Source organism: Peromyscus californicus, unplaced genomic scaffold (genome assembly GCF_007827085.1).
Source record: "Peromyscus californicus insignis strain IS unplaced genomic scaffold, ASM782708v3 Scaffold_10__1_contigs__length_136768540, whole genome shotgun sequence".
NCBI lineage: Eukaryota > Metazoa > Chordata > Mammalia > Rodentia > Cricetidae > Peromyscus > Peromyscus californicus.
Window position 1 is genome coordinate 100,632,798 of NW_026294391.1, and position 15,222 is coordinate 100,648,019.

At 41.7% G+C, this 15,222-nt stretch overlaps 1 pseudogene; it reads right to left on the bottom strand.

The window, feature by feature from the left end:
• Positions 1-1,510: 1,510 nt before the first annotated feature.
• Positions 1,511-14,890, bottom strand: LOC128117490 (zinc finger and BTB domain-containing protein 8B-like; annotated as a pseudogene).
• Positions 14,891-15,222: the final 332 nt, after the last annotated feature.

Below are 15,222 nucleotides of genomic sequence, written 5' to 3' on the forward strand. Positions count from 1 at the left end.
ACACAAGCAAACAGAAATAAATAAAAATAATAATTTTAAAAATTTAAATCACGGAATGAGTGATTCTTCTCCCATTGAGAGAGTCCTGCCTCTAGGACCTAGGCCCTGGGGCACAACTTGTGTCCTGGAACCCCCACCCATTGCTGCCCCAGTTGCCAGCCAGCAAGGAAGACTTCTGCGGGCAGTCTTCCCCACCACCATCCTCCATCAGACCCTCCATCAGACCCTACAAACTACAAGACCCACTCCCTTCCCCAAACCAACCCATCCCTCTGTGACCTCAGCAGCTCCCTGAGACACAGAATCTGCCAGCTCTGATTGGACCAAAAGGTGAGTGACTCTTCTCCCACCCAGAAAGTCTTGCCTCCAGGACCTAGGCTATGGGGCACAACCTGTGCCCCCCCCCCATGGCTGTTCCAGTTGCCAGCCAGCAGGGAAGACTCCTGAAGGCAAGCTTCCTCACCAATAGCCCCTATCTGACTCTGCAATCTAAAAGACCCACTCCTTACCCCAAACCCACCCATCCTTCTGTGACCTCATCTGCTTCCTGAGACACAGAATCTGCCAGCTAGGATTGGACCAAGAGGTGAGTGACTCTTCTCCCACCCAGAAAGTCCTTCCTTTAGGACCTAGGCCTGGGGAATGCCAGTCCCCAGGAACCCTCACCTATCACTGCCCCAGTTGCAGGCCAACAAGGAAGACTCCTGTGGGCAGGCTCCCCACCAACAGCCCCCATCGGACCCTGAAATCTACAAGACCCACTCCCTACCCCAAACCCACCCATCCTTCTGTGACCTCAGCTGCTTCCTGAGACACAGAATCTGCCAGCTAGGATTGGACCCAGAGTGGCCCCTGAGACACAGACACAGCAAGCACAGATTGGACCAAGAGCGGCTTACTTAGGCACAAACACCTCTTGTACCTATTGGAGGGAGAGATGGGTAGACACCAGTGCAAAAGTAAATACAACAACGTAAAGAGCAATATAGCACTATCAGAACCTAGCGGGTCTACAACAGCAAGACCTGAACGTCACAACATAGAAGAGGCAGAAGAAAGCCACCTTAAAAATAACTTTATGAAGATGCTAGAGGCCTTTAAGGAGGAAATGAAAAATTCCCTTAAAGAAATTGAGGAAAAGACAAACAAAAAGTTGGAAGAAATTAATAAATCCCTTGAAGAAAGTCAAGAAAAAGTAATTAAACAGGTGAAGGAAACAGTTCAAGACCTGATAATTGAAATGGAAACAATGAAGAAGACACAAACTGAGGGAATGCTGAAAATAGAAAATCTGAGTAAATGAACAGGAAACACAGACGCAAGCATAACCAACAGAATACAAGAGATGGAAGAGAGGATCTCTGGCATGGAAGATACAGTAGAGGAAATATATTTGTCAGTCAAAAAAAAAACACTAAAGCAAAAAAGGTCATAACATGTAGCATGAATTTTTTTTATTTGTTTATTTATTTTTTTCTATTATCAGCTTGATACAGTACAAATTCTTTTTCCCCTTTTCTATTTTAATAAAAAGAAAAAAGGAAAAAAGTTATAAATAATATAAGAAAAACTATATACAAAAGTACAATAACTATATACCATATATACAAGTAATAAATACCTAAACAATGTCTAGTCCATTTGTATTTGACAAATTCAGAGAAAATAATTCCATTATCTATCCTATTTTGGTAAGTCCAAAATGTACCTGATTCACTTTCTGTCCTAACTTATATTACTAACAGAACTATCTTATAACGTCTTTAAAATTTATACATTTATACCTCTTTAGTGAGTTTCTTTTCTGAAATTCTTAACAAAGAAAACTATAACTATCTAATCTTCAACTATAACTAACTAATCTTCAACTCCCTCAGAGACACAAGAAGGAAATAATAATTACCTAATAAAAAATAAAAACAGGAACTGCACGCAAGCAGCTTCCAGAAAAAAATGTGAGTTGACAGAAACAGCCAGCTGCCTGGACAGTCACCTGAGGTTTCTCCACAGTGTTGGGGCATCATCTTCAGCCTATAGGCTTAGCATATCTGACAGACTCATTTGTGAAGTAGGATGTACACAAGGTCAACAGTTCGACCTCACATTTGGTGAGAGCAGTGCATATACCAGAAATACATGAATTCCACTAGTGTCATGTCATGATTCAGGATTTTAAATTCTGGAAATTGTTGATGTTTTTTTAATTCAGCTGTCTATTCTTCTTGGCTGTGTGTGTGTGTGTGTGTGTGTGTGTGTGTGTGTGTGTGTGTGTCTTCATCTCAGCATCCCATTCTTCTCTGCATCCCTCTATTAAATGCCAGTCTACCATTTAGAAGTGTGAGCTTAGTTACTCTTCAAGAATAACTGTTTCAGCTGCTGTTCCACTGCACATCAGAAGCCATCGGCCCACTGCCTGTTCAGCTGCCTTCGAAGAAAAGGGCACTATACCTTTTCCGGATTGCAAAGGCCACTTCAGGGATGGTGCCATATTGTCCTGGAGTAGCATGAATCTTAAACGGTCTTATTAATAAAAACAAACCCAGAGCCAGGCATTGGGGTGAATGATGAATGATCAGAGAGACAGAATAAGCCACAGCCAACCTCACCTTGCCAATTTCTCAGCTGATCTTGTTTCCTCAGACTGGATGCCTCTGAGTCCTCATCGAAATGGATCTCAGCTGAACTGCTGCTAAAAGCCAAAAGCTTAAAAAAGGCTCTAGTTCCTGGTCCTCACACCTTATATACCTTTCTGATTCCTGCCATCACTTCCTGGGATTAAAGGCGTGTGTCACCATGCCTGGCTGTTTCCAGTATGGCTTTGAACTCACAGAAATCCAGATGGATCTCTGCCTCCTGAATGCTAGGGTTAAATGCATGTGCTACCACTGCCCAAACCTATGTTTAATATAGTGGCTGTTCTGTTCTCTGGCCCTCAGATAAGTTTATTGGGGTGTACTGAAATGAATAATAAGCAGCACTGGTGGCGGCGCTGGTTACTGCATGGAAAGGTCACGGTCATGGTCACGACAGAACCCAGTATTAGTTTTAGAGCTTTATTAGGAGGAGGGGGGAGACAAGAGAACCAGGCCTGGGCAGAAAAGCACGTGCAGAGAGAGGGAAGATGATGGAGGAGAGAGAGAGCAGAGCAGAACAGAGAGAGAGAGGGTGGGGTCTGCATCCAGCTTTTTAAGGGTTCCCAGTGAACATGCACAGGTGGACTTATGGAGCTACTCCACACACACACTGATTGCATGATCACGCCTCACGCACATAGTCACCAGGGCACACTGATGATGTAAAATGGAAGACCCTTTGCTTAACTCCTGAACTGCTCATGTGTGGTCATGCAACTGGAGTAGGGCAGAATTCTAACATGCACAATATATCAACCACAATAACAAAACGTTCAGTAAATCTGGGACACCAAGAAAAGGCCAAACCTATGAATAATAGGGGTAGAAGAAGGAGAAGAGTACCAACTCAAAGGCACAGAAAATATATTCAACAAAATTATAGAAGAAAACTTTCCCAACTTAAAGAAGGAAATACCTGTGAAGATACAAGAAGCCTATAGAACACCAAACAGACTAGACCCCCCTGAAAAGTTCCCTCACCACATAATAATCAAACTGCTAAACATACAGAATAAAGAAAGAATATTAATAACAGCAAAGGAAAAAGGCCAAGTGACTTATAAAGGCCGACCCATCAGAATAACACCTGACTTCTCCATGGAGACTCTGAAAGCCAGAAGGTCCTGGACAGATGTAATGCAGACGCTAAGAGACCATGGATGCCAGCCCAGACTACTATACCCAGCAAAACTTCTAATCACCATAGGCAGAGTGCACAAGATATTCCAAGACAAAACCAGATTTAAACAATACCTATCCACAAATCCAGCCCTACAGAAAGCACTAGAAGGAAAACTCCAACCTAAGAAAGTCAGATACACCCATGAAAACACGGGCAATAGATAACCCACAGCAGTAAATCCCAAAGAAGGGAAATACACACACACTACCACCAAAAGATAACAGGAATTAACAATCACTGGTCATTAATATCCCTTAACATCAATGGACTCAATTCACCTATAAAAAGACACAGGCTAACAGAATGGATACAAAAACAGGATCCATCCTTCTGCTGCATACAAGAAACACACCTCAACTTCAAAGACAGACACTATCTCAGAATAAAAGGCTGGGAAAAGACTTTCCCATCAAATGGACTTATGAAGCAAGCTGGTGTAGCTATCCTAATGTCTAATAAAATAAATTTCAAACAAAAATCAATCAAAAGAGATCAGAAAGGACATTACATATTCATCACAGGAAAAATCCACCAAGATGAAGTCTCAATTCTGAAAATTTATGTCCCAAACACAAGGGTACCCACATATCTAAAAGAAACATTACTAAAGCTTAAATTACACATCAAACCCCACACACTAGTAGTGGGAAACTTCAACACCCTACTCTCACCAATGAACAGGTCTCCCAGACAGAAACTTAACAGAAATAAGGGATCTAACAGATGTTATGACACAAACGAACTTAATAGATATCTACAGAACATCCCACCATAAAACAAAAGAATATACTTTCTTCTCAGCACCCCATGGAACCTTCTCTAAAATCGACCACAAACTTGGCCACAATGCAAATCTCAACAGATACAAAACAATTGGAATAACCTCCTATATCAGACCACCATGGTTTAAAGTTAAATTTCAACAACAACAAAAATTACAGAAAGCCTACAATCTCATGGAAATTGAATAATGCTCAACTAAATCACCAATGAGTCAAGGAAGAAATAAAGAAATTAAAGACTTCCTAGAATTCAATGAAAATGAATGTACAACATACCCAAGCTTATGGGGCACTATGAAAGCAGTGCTTACGGAAGAATACATAGCACTAAATGCTCACATAAAGAAGTTGGAGAAATCTCACACTAGCGATTTAACAGCACACCTTAAAGCTCTAGAACAAGAAGAAGCAAACTCACCCAGGAGGAATAGACACCAGGAAATAATCAAATTGAAGGCTGAAATCAACAAAATAGAAACAAAGAGAACAATACAAAGAATCAATGAAACAAAGACTTGGTTCTTTGAGATAATCATCAAGATAGACAAGTCCTTATCCAAACTAACGAAAAGGCAAAGAAACAACATCCAAATTAACAAAATCAGAAATAAAAAGGGAGACATAACAATAGACAACAAGGAAATCCAGAGAATCATCAGGTCATACTTCAAAAACCTATACTCCACAAAATTGGAAAATCTAAAAGAAATGGACAATTTTCTGGAAGGTACCACATACCAAAGTTAAATCAAGACCAGATAAATAATTTAAATAGACCTATAACCCCTGAGGAAATAGAAACAATCACTAAAAGTCTCCCAACCAAAAAAAGGCCCAGGATCAGATGGTTTCAGTGCAGAATTCTACCAGAATTTCAAATAAGAGCAAATACCAATACTCTTCAAATTGTTCCACACAATAGAAACAGAAGGAACATTACCAAACTCCTTTTATGAGGCTACAGTTACCCTAATACCTAAACCACACAAAGATGCAACAAAGAAAGAGAATTACAGACCAATCTCCCTCATGAATATTGATGCAAAAATACTCAATAAAATATTGTCAAACCAAATCCAAGAACACATCAAAAAAATTATCCACCATGACCATGTAGGCTTTATCCCAGAGATGCAAGGATAGTTCAACATATGAAAATCTGTCAACGTAATACATCATATAAACAAACTGAAAGAAAAAAAACTACATGATCATCTCATTAGATGCTAAAAAAGCTTCTGACAAAATCCAACACCCCTTCATGATAAAGGTCCTGAAGAGATCAGGAATACGAGGAACATACCTAAACATAATAAAGGCAATTTACAGCAAGCCAACAGCCAACATCAAATTAAATGGAGAGAAACTCAAAGTGATTCCACTAAAATCAGGAACAAGACAAGGCTGTCCACTCTCCCCATATCTATTCAATATAGTACTCAAAGTTCTAGCTAGAGTAAGAAGACAAAAAAAGGAGATCAAGGGGATACAAATTGGAAAGGAAGAAGTCAAACTTTCCCTATTTGCAGAAAATATGATAGTTTACATAAGTGACCCCAAAAACTCTACCAGGGAACTCCTACAGCTGATAAACACCTTCAGTAATGTGGCAGGATACAAGATTAACTAAAAAAAAAATCAATAGCTCTCCAATATACAAATGACAAATGGGCTAAGAAAGAAATCAGAGAAACATCACCCTTTACAATAGCCACAAATAATATAAAATACCTTGGGGTAACTAACTAAACAAGTGAAAGACCTGTTTGACAAGAACTTTAAGTCTCTGAAGAAAGAAATTGAAGAAGATATCAGAAAATGGAAAGATCTCTCATGCTCATGGATAGGTAGGATTAACATAGTAAAAATGGCAATCTTTCCAAAGCAATATACAGATTTCCCATCAAAATCCCAACACAATTCTTCACAGACCTGGAAAGAAGAACAATACTCAGCTTCATGTTGAAAAACAAAAAACTCAGGATAGCTAAAACAATCCTGTACGATAAAGCAACCTCTGGAGGCATCACCATCCCTGACATCAAGCTCTACTATAGAGCTATAGTAATAAAAAAAACAACTTGGTATTGGCATAAAAACTGACATGTGGACCAATGGAATCAAGTTGAAGACCCTGACATTAGTCCACACACCCATGAGCACCTGATTTTTGACAAAGAAGCCGAAACTGTACAATGGGAAAAAGAAAGCATCTTCAACAAATAGTCCTGGCATAACTGGATGGCAGCATATAGAAGAATGCAAATAGATCCACATCTATCGCCATGCACAAGACTCAAATCCAAAGACCTCAACATAAATCCAGTTACACTGAACCTGTTAGAAGAGAAAGTAGGAAGTAGTATTGAATGCACTGGCACAGGAGACCACTTCCTAAATATAACACCAGTAGCACAGACACTGAGAGTAACAATTAATAAATGGGACCTTCTGAAACTGAGAAGCCTCTGTAAGGCAAAGGACACAGTAAATAAGACAAAACGACAGCCTACAGAATGGGAAAAGATCTTCACCAACCACACATCTGACAGATGGCTGATCTCCAAAATATATAAAGAATTCAAGAAACTAGACATCAAAATATCAAAAACTCCAATTAAAAAATGGGCTACAGAGCTAAATAGAGAATTCTCAACAGAAGAATTTCAAATTGCTGAACAACATTTAAGGAATTGCTCAACATCCTTAGCCATCAGGGAGATGCAAGTCAAAACAACTCTGAGATACCATCTTACACCTGTTGGAATGGCTAAGATCAGAAACACTGATAACAGCTTATGTTGGAGAGGATGTGGAGCAAGGGGAACACTCCTCCACTGTTGGTGGGAGTGCAAACTTATACAGCCACTTTGAAAATCAGTATGGTGGTTTCTCAGAAAATTGGGAATCAATATACCTCAAGACCCAACTGTACTGCTCTTGGGTATATACCCATGGAATGCTCAATCTAACCACAAGGACACATGCTCAACTATGTTCACAGCAGCATTATTCAAAATAGCCAGAACCTAGCTGCTGGGTGAGGGACGGATTGGGAGAACAATAACAGAGATATCTTGGGGGGGCTGGAGAGATGGCTCAGTGGTTAAGAGCAATGACTGCTCTTCCAGAGGACCTGGGTTCAAGTCCCAGCACCCACATGGCAGCTCACAACTGTCTGTAACTCAAGATCTGACATCCTCACATAGTCATACATGCATCAAAACACCAATGCAAATAAAATAAAAATAAATAAATTATATTTTTTAAAAAAGAGATATCTTGGTAGAAGGAGACATTATGGGGTTAGGGAGAAACCAGATGCTAGGGAAATTCCCAGGAATCCATAAGGATGACCCCAGCTTAGACTACTAGCAATAGTGGAGAGGGTGCCTGAACTGGCCTACCCCAGTAATCAGATTGGTGAATACCCTGTCATCATAGAGCCTTCATCCAGTAACTGATGAAAGCAGATGCAGAGATCCACAGCCAAGCACCAGGCTGAGTTCCAGGCATCAAAATCATGATGGGAAAACCTACAAAGACAATCAAATCAAATTAGTGGAAACTCATGAAATTTAGACCAACAGCTGTGGAGCCTCCATGGGACTGGACTAGGCCCTCTGCGTAGGTGAGACAGTTGTGTAGCTTGATCTGCTTAAGCCCCCCCCCAAATAGGATCAGGATCCATCCCTGGTGCATGAGCAGGTTTTTGGAGCCCACTACCTATGGTGGGACACCTTGCACAGCCTTGATTCAGGGGTAAGGGCTTGGATCTGCCTCAACTGAATGTCCCAGGCTCTGCTGACTCCCCATGGGAGGCCTTACCTTGTCTGAGAAGGGAATAGGGGCACTTGGGGTAGAGAGAGACTGGAGGGCAAGAGGAGGGAAGAAAGGAGGATCTGTGGTTGATATGTAAAATAATAAAAAATTTTCTTAATTAAAAATATTAAATCACATTGAGCTTGTTTATGTAAATGGTTTGTGATTAAGATGGAATTTTGGTTTTCCATCTGAATAACCAATGGTTCCAGGAACATTATCAAATAATTCTTCATTTCTACACTGTTCATGAATCAAGTTTCAATTTGTATGTAGTTTTGTTTCTGGGCTCTATATATTTCATAGACCTATTTTTCTCTGCACTGTCTTAATTACTAAAACTTTTAGAAAGTATTGAAATCTGGTAGGGTGCATTGGTGTTTTCATATTGTCTTGACTATCCTTGGTCCTATTTGGAATGTCAACTGGAATTATATCAAATACCTAAATGAATATAAAGAGTTTTATACCATTACATTAGTAAGACTTCCCTAAACGTGAACTGATTTTACCCCTTCATTAACTGAAATTTTCTTTAATATTCTTATGATTTGAATATGAAACATTTACATGCTCATAGTTTGAACAGCTGGTCCCCAGACCATGGTGCTACTTTGAAGACAGTGAAGACTTTAGGAGGTGGAGTCTTGGTAGAAGAAATAAATGACTCCAGGATAGCCTTTGAAAGATATACCTGTTTCTGATTCCAAACTTTCCTGCTGCAATGTGAACAAGACACTATCTTAGACTCTATTCACCATGAAGCTGCTCTTCCCCACCATGACGGAAGGAAATACATCTGAAACCATGAAGGAAAATAAGCTTTTCCCTCTTACATTGATTCTGTTGAGTGTTTTGTTATAACAATGAAAAAATAACAAATACAAATATTTTTCAGAGAGCAAATGTATTGTTTTGCATCTAGGATCTGCACATCTTTTGTCTGGTTATTCCTGGATTTCTTTTAGTTTTTATTACTATTCTAGGCTCACATTGTTGCAGTATTGAATATTTTATATTGCTCTTATGTATCCTCCAACCTTGTTAACTAGTCCTTTTAAATCGTTCATATAGACTTTCTTATATTTTTATGTAGACCGTACATAGTTTGTCATTTTGATCAATCCTTACATTTTATTTATTTTCCCTTCTTGTCGCAATTTTTATTACTGCTCCTCATTACAGAACAAGATTGAAAAAGAGGTGCTAAGGGGCTGGAGAGATTGTTCAGTGGTTTAAAAGTATGTACTACTGTTCCAAAAGATCTACATTCAATTCCCAGCACAGACAAGAGACAGCTCATGACCACCTGTATGTAACTCTAGCTCCAAGGGACCTGATACTCTCTTCTGGTCTCTGATGACACCTGCACTCATATGTACAGATCTACACACACACACACACACATACACACACACACACACACACACACACACACACACACACACACACACTTAAAAATAAAAATATAAGGTATTTTAAAATTTTTTTTTGAGATTTTTACATAATTCTATCATTTTCCCCTTCCCTTCCTCCCTCCAAACCCTCCATACACTCCTCCTTGCTCTCTTTCAAATCCATGGCCTCTTTTTTTCATTAATTGTTGTTACATAAAAAGAAGAGCTAGTTTGGGCTCCTTTGTTCTATTATCCTAGTTTATTAAATTAATAGCTTTTTCTAATAATTGTTCTGTTTTATTACTAAGACAAATGCAACTCTATTGCAAGTGTTTTATTTTGGGATTCTCCATGTATGCTCATGAAAAAGAACAGTCTGTAATTTTCTTTTTTCATAGGAGCCTTATGAGTTGGGTGGATATTTAACTGAACACATATAATATTACAATTGTTCCCTGATTGTTTCATGGAATTTCTCTATAGGACCAGTGAGCTAGGGATGATAGTGGCTTGTTTATTTGTAAATCTACCAGCTGATTTACTTTTGTTTTTTACTTACATTTATTAATTGGGGGAAGTATGCGTGTGTGTGAAGGTCAGAAAACAACTCAGAAAAGTTGGGTCCCTCCTTCTATCCTGGGGATCAAATTCAGGTCGTCAGTCTTAGAGTCATCTCACCAGCCTTATTGATTGATATATTTGGGGGAGCATAGCAGCAGGCATGTCTCCAGAGCAGTAACTGAGAGCTCACATCTTAAGACTCAACCATGAGGTAGAGAGAGCTAATTGGAAATGGAAAAGCCCACCCCCAGTGACACACCTCCTCCAACAAGGCCACACCTCATCTTTCCCAAAGAGTTTCACCAGCTGGGAACCAAGTATTCAAATATGTGAGCCTATAGGGGCCATTCTCCTTCAAATCACCAAAGGGGGTAGTGTGAGACTTGACCCCCATGGAGTCAAGAGCATAAATAGCATCTGGTGTCCAGGGAGACAAAAATAGATGAATGCAATGATGGTTAATCCTGACTGTCAACTTGTCAGGATCTGGAATCAACTAAGAGAAATGCCTCTGGGCAGAAAGGATTAACCAAGGGAGGAAGATCAACAGTTTAGAGAAAGGCTGTCAAGGAAGAGTCATGCTAAATGCTGATTTTCCTTCTTGGTCATTGGGAGTCAATTTTGAGAGGTAACTGGGTGTCACTTACAGAGAACTAGAACAATTCATTAAAGAAAAGAGCGCACTAAAAGCAGGGCCGTGATCTGAAAGGGAGCAATGTAGTCGACTGAGTTGGGGGGAGGTGGCTTTAAAGACTGTGGCCAGTCAAGCCCTCTGAAAAGAGATGACATTTAAACTTAGCTCTGAAAGAAAGCAAGAAAGAACGGGCTCTGCAAACATGGGTGGACAGAGCATTCCCAGCAAAGGCAACAGCTTGAGCAGTGGTTCTCAACAGGAACGGCATTGCCTAGTAAGGGTACAGTTTGGAAACTCAAAGGGAGGTACCACAATAGGGTATTCTGCCAGCATTCAATAGAAAGGGGGAAGGATGCTGTCCTTCTGTAACGTACAAGACAGTCCCATAACCATGGTTTTCAAAGATCCCACCAGACCCTGTAGCTGCAAAACCTGTTCAACAGTGATCTGAGTCAAAAGCTTAACTCTGCTTTGCTCATAAAGGTAAAACATGTCTTCTGGGGTGTGTCTATACTCAGTATTCCCCAGGAATGTCAGTAGTGTGTTCTCTTAGTTTGTCAGCTGTTGCTGTGATACAATATCCTAACAAAAGCAACTCAGGGGAGCTAGAGAGATGGCTCAGTGGTGAAGAGTGCTAGCTGCTGGGTCATTCTCCTCACCAGACTCCACACAGATGGGCCAGTCATCCGTGTCACTCTTCTCGTGGCTTTCGGATGCAGCCTTCACCAGGCTAAGGTTGACAGGCATCAAGTCGTCATCTTCGTCATGAGCGTCTGTAACACACGTACAGCTGTCACACAGCCCGAAGCGCCGCAGCCCCTGCGACAGGTGGCTGGTGAAGGTTCTTGGACAGCCTTTGCAGATGACTGGACGGTTGGATCTGTGGACCTGTCATCACAAGTGGACACGGTAAATGTCACAGAAAAGGGCTCGAGGAGCTGGAGAGACGACTCAGCAGTACTTGCTGTAAAAAAAAATGGAAATACATTGCTCTCCCACCCCAGTGCACTGAGTCTGATGGAAAATTGGGGCTACAGCTTACTCTACATCCATATCAGGGGAAAAGGCCCACAGTCTGCCGTCCCTGACAGTTCTGGCCTCATGACAGCCATCCTTGAGCAAAAACTAAGCTTCTTAAAAAATTTCTCTGTTGGCCGGGCGGTGGTGGTGCACACCTTTAATCCCAGCACTCGGGAGGCAGAGCCAGGCGGATCTCTGTGAGTTCGAGGCCAGCCTGGGCTACCGAGTGAGTTCCAGGAAAGGTGCAAAGCTACACAGAGAAACCCTGTCTCGAAAAACCAAAAAAAAAAAAAAAATTTCTCTGTTCCCATGCCAGTGTTAACTTTCTAAGCACCACCAACCGACTTTAATCTGGTAAAAGAAAACGTCACCAAATTCTCTAAAAACCTCGGGTGGGTGGGTGGGGGACAGAGAAGTGAAAGACAGGCTGACCCTCAGATCAGGAAGTGGACATAGCCCGGCAGCCGCATCACGGACACTTAGGCTCAGGGCGTGGCTCCGGAGGTGCTCCTGTCCTGTGAACCTCTTGCCACAGGTCTCTCAGGGGTAAGGCCGCCCACCTGTGTGCGATCGGGTGTGCGGCTTGAGGATGCCCTTCTGCTTGGCAGTGTAAGGGCAGAAAGGACACTTGTGGAGCTTGATGGGGACCACCAGCACGTCACCTGAGGAATCCAACAGACTGTAAACAGCAACAACCACAGGCACCTTTCGGGAGCGAGGGGACTGGGAAACCCCATCATCCCGGACAGAGAGGGAGACCACCAACGCTACCTGCTAGCAAGCGGCAAGTTACCAGTACAAGTCCAACTCTGTCTGGCTCCCCAAAGGTCAAAGGTCAAGTCAACTAAGTCCCCATCCCCCCACCCCCGTTTTTCCTTCCCTGTGCTAGAGGAAGCCAGGGCCTTGAGTGTGGTACACAAACTTTCTATCACTAAGTGTCATCCCCACATACCCAGCTTGGTTTTTGTCTTAAGCATTAGGGTTTAATGGCTGAGACACCTCTCTAGCCCATAAAAGTTTTTTTTCTGTTGTTTGTTTATTTTTTATGCTGGGCAGTGGTGGTGCAGGCCTTTAACCCCAACACACAAGAGGCAGAGGCAGGCAGATCTCTGTGACTTCAAGGTTAGCCTGGTCTACAGAGTGAGTTCCAGGACAGCCAGGGCTGCACAGTGAAACTCTGCCTGGGAAAACAAACAAAAATTTTTATTTATCTTTATTTATGTAACTGAGTATTGTCTATGTATTAATGACATGTATGTATGGGTACCCATGGGGGCCAGAAGATGTGTCCTTTCAGTTGGAGTTACAGGCATTTATTAGGCACCTGACATAAATGTTTTTGGAACCAAACTTGGGTCTTCTGGAAGAGCAGTCAGTGATCTTTACCTCTGAGCCACATCTCTCCAGTCCCACGTTCAGTGAGTTTTACAAACTTCTGTTGTGGTGTATCAAAATTATTTTTGTGTTCTCTGCAATAACATCCTGTTTCATCCTGGTGTGAGCTGTAAACAGCCAATCAATGTCCTGTGTTATAAAGATCAATCTACATAAAAGTGAAACAATGCACAGGTTCTAACCTGGAAATACCAGGGAAACAACCTAGACACACTTATCACAGAAACATTAAGTGATATCCGATACACCAGCCTTGATCTTCTTGAACCTGCAGGCCTATCATCAAAGCCAATAACAGCGAGTGTGGCTTCATCTCAAAATTTGGAGACTACTGAGGTGTGTTGATTTGAAAGAGAAATGTTCCCTCATAGGCTCATGTACTTGAACCCTTTGTCTCCAGATGGTGGTACTGTTTGGGGGAGGTTATGGAACTTTGAGGATGTGGTGCCTAGCAATCAGAGATTCTTTCAAGATTAAGTCATGTGATGGTTGAATAGGTATGGCCCCCATAGACTCATGTGTTTGAATGCTTGGTCCATATAGGGAGTGGCATTAGAGGAGGTGTGGCCTTGTTGGAATAGGTGTGGTCTTGTTGGAGGTGTGTCACTGGGGGCGGGCTTTGACGTTTCAGAAGCTCAAGCCAGGCCTAGCTTTTTCCTGCTGCCTGCAGATCAAGACGTAGAACTCTCAGCTGTCTCTCCAGCACCATGTCTGCCTGCACACTGCCATGCTTCCCACTGTGATGATAACAGACTAAACCTCTGAAACTGTAAGCCAGCCCCAATTAAATGTTTTCTTTTATAAGAAAAAAAGAAGAGTGCTAGCTGCTCTGTCAGAGGACCCAAGTTTGGTTTCTAGCACCCATCTCAGGCCGCTCACAGCTTCCTGTAACTCCAGCTCCAGGGGATCTGATGTTCTCTTCTAGCCTCCGTGGTCATTGCATTCATGTGCACGAAGCCACATAGAGGCACACACATAACACATTTAAAGCCAGAAGTAATATTTTAAAATTTTAATAATATTTATTGTGTGTCTATTTGTCTGGCTCTCATGCACCATGGAATGTGTCGAGGTCAGGGGACAACTTTTGGGAGTTGGTTGTCTCCTTCCACTGTATGGCTTCCAGAAATAAAATTCAGGTCATCAAGCTTGGCTGGCAATTGCCTTTCTCCACTAAACCATCTCACCTGCCCAAAAATCTTGAAAAGAAAAAAGAAAGCAATTTAGGGGAGAAAGTATTTCGTTGGGCTCACAGCTCCAGGTTCCAGTCCACCACAGGTAGAAAGTCACAGAAACAGAAGCTCAGGGAGCTGATTGGTCACATCAAATACATAATCAGGACCAAAGAGTGAAGAGCACATGCAGCGCTCAGCTCACTCTCTCCCACTCATTCAGTTCATTCTCCCATGAAAAAAGTTTGTCTTCTCACTTCAATTAAACCAATTAAAATCCCTCACAGGCATGTCCACAGACCAACCTAGTCTAGACAATTCTATTCGAGATTCTTTTTCTAGGAGATCCTAAATCATGTCAATCTGATAAAACTAACTAGCACATATGCTTATGAAAGATTGTATCTTGTTTCATTTAGAACTTCATTGAGAATTTTTTTCTCTTTTTTTAATTAAGAAAATTTTTTCCTTCATTTTACACACCAATCAAAGATCCCCCTTCCCTCCTCCTGCCCCGCCCCCCCGAGCCTCCCCTCCCAACCTATCCCCCACTCCCTCCCACAAGAAGGCAAGGCCTCCCATGTGGAGGCACATTCAGTAGAGGCAAATCCAAGTCCTTCCCC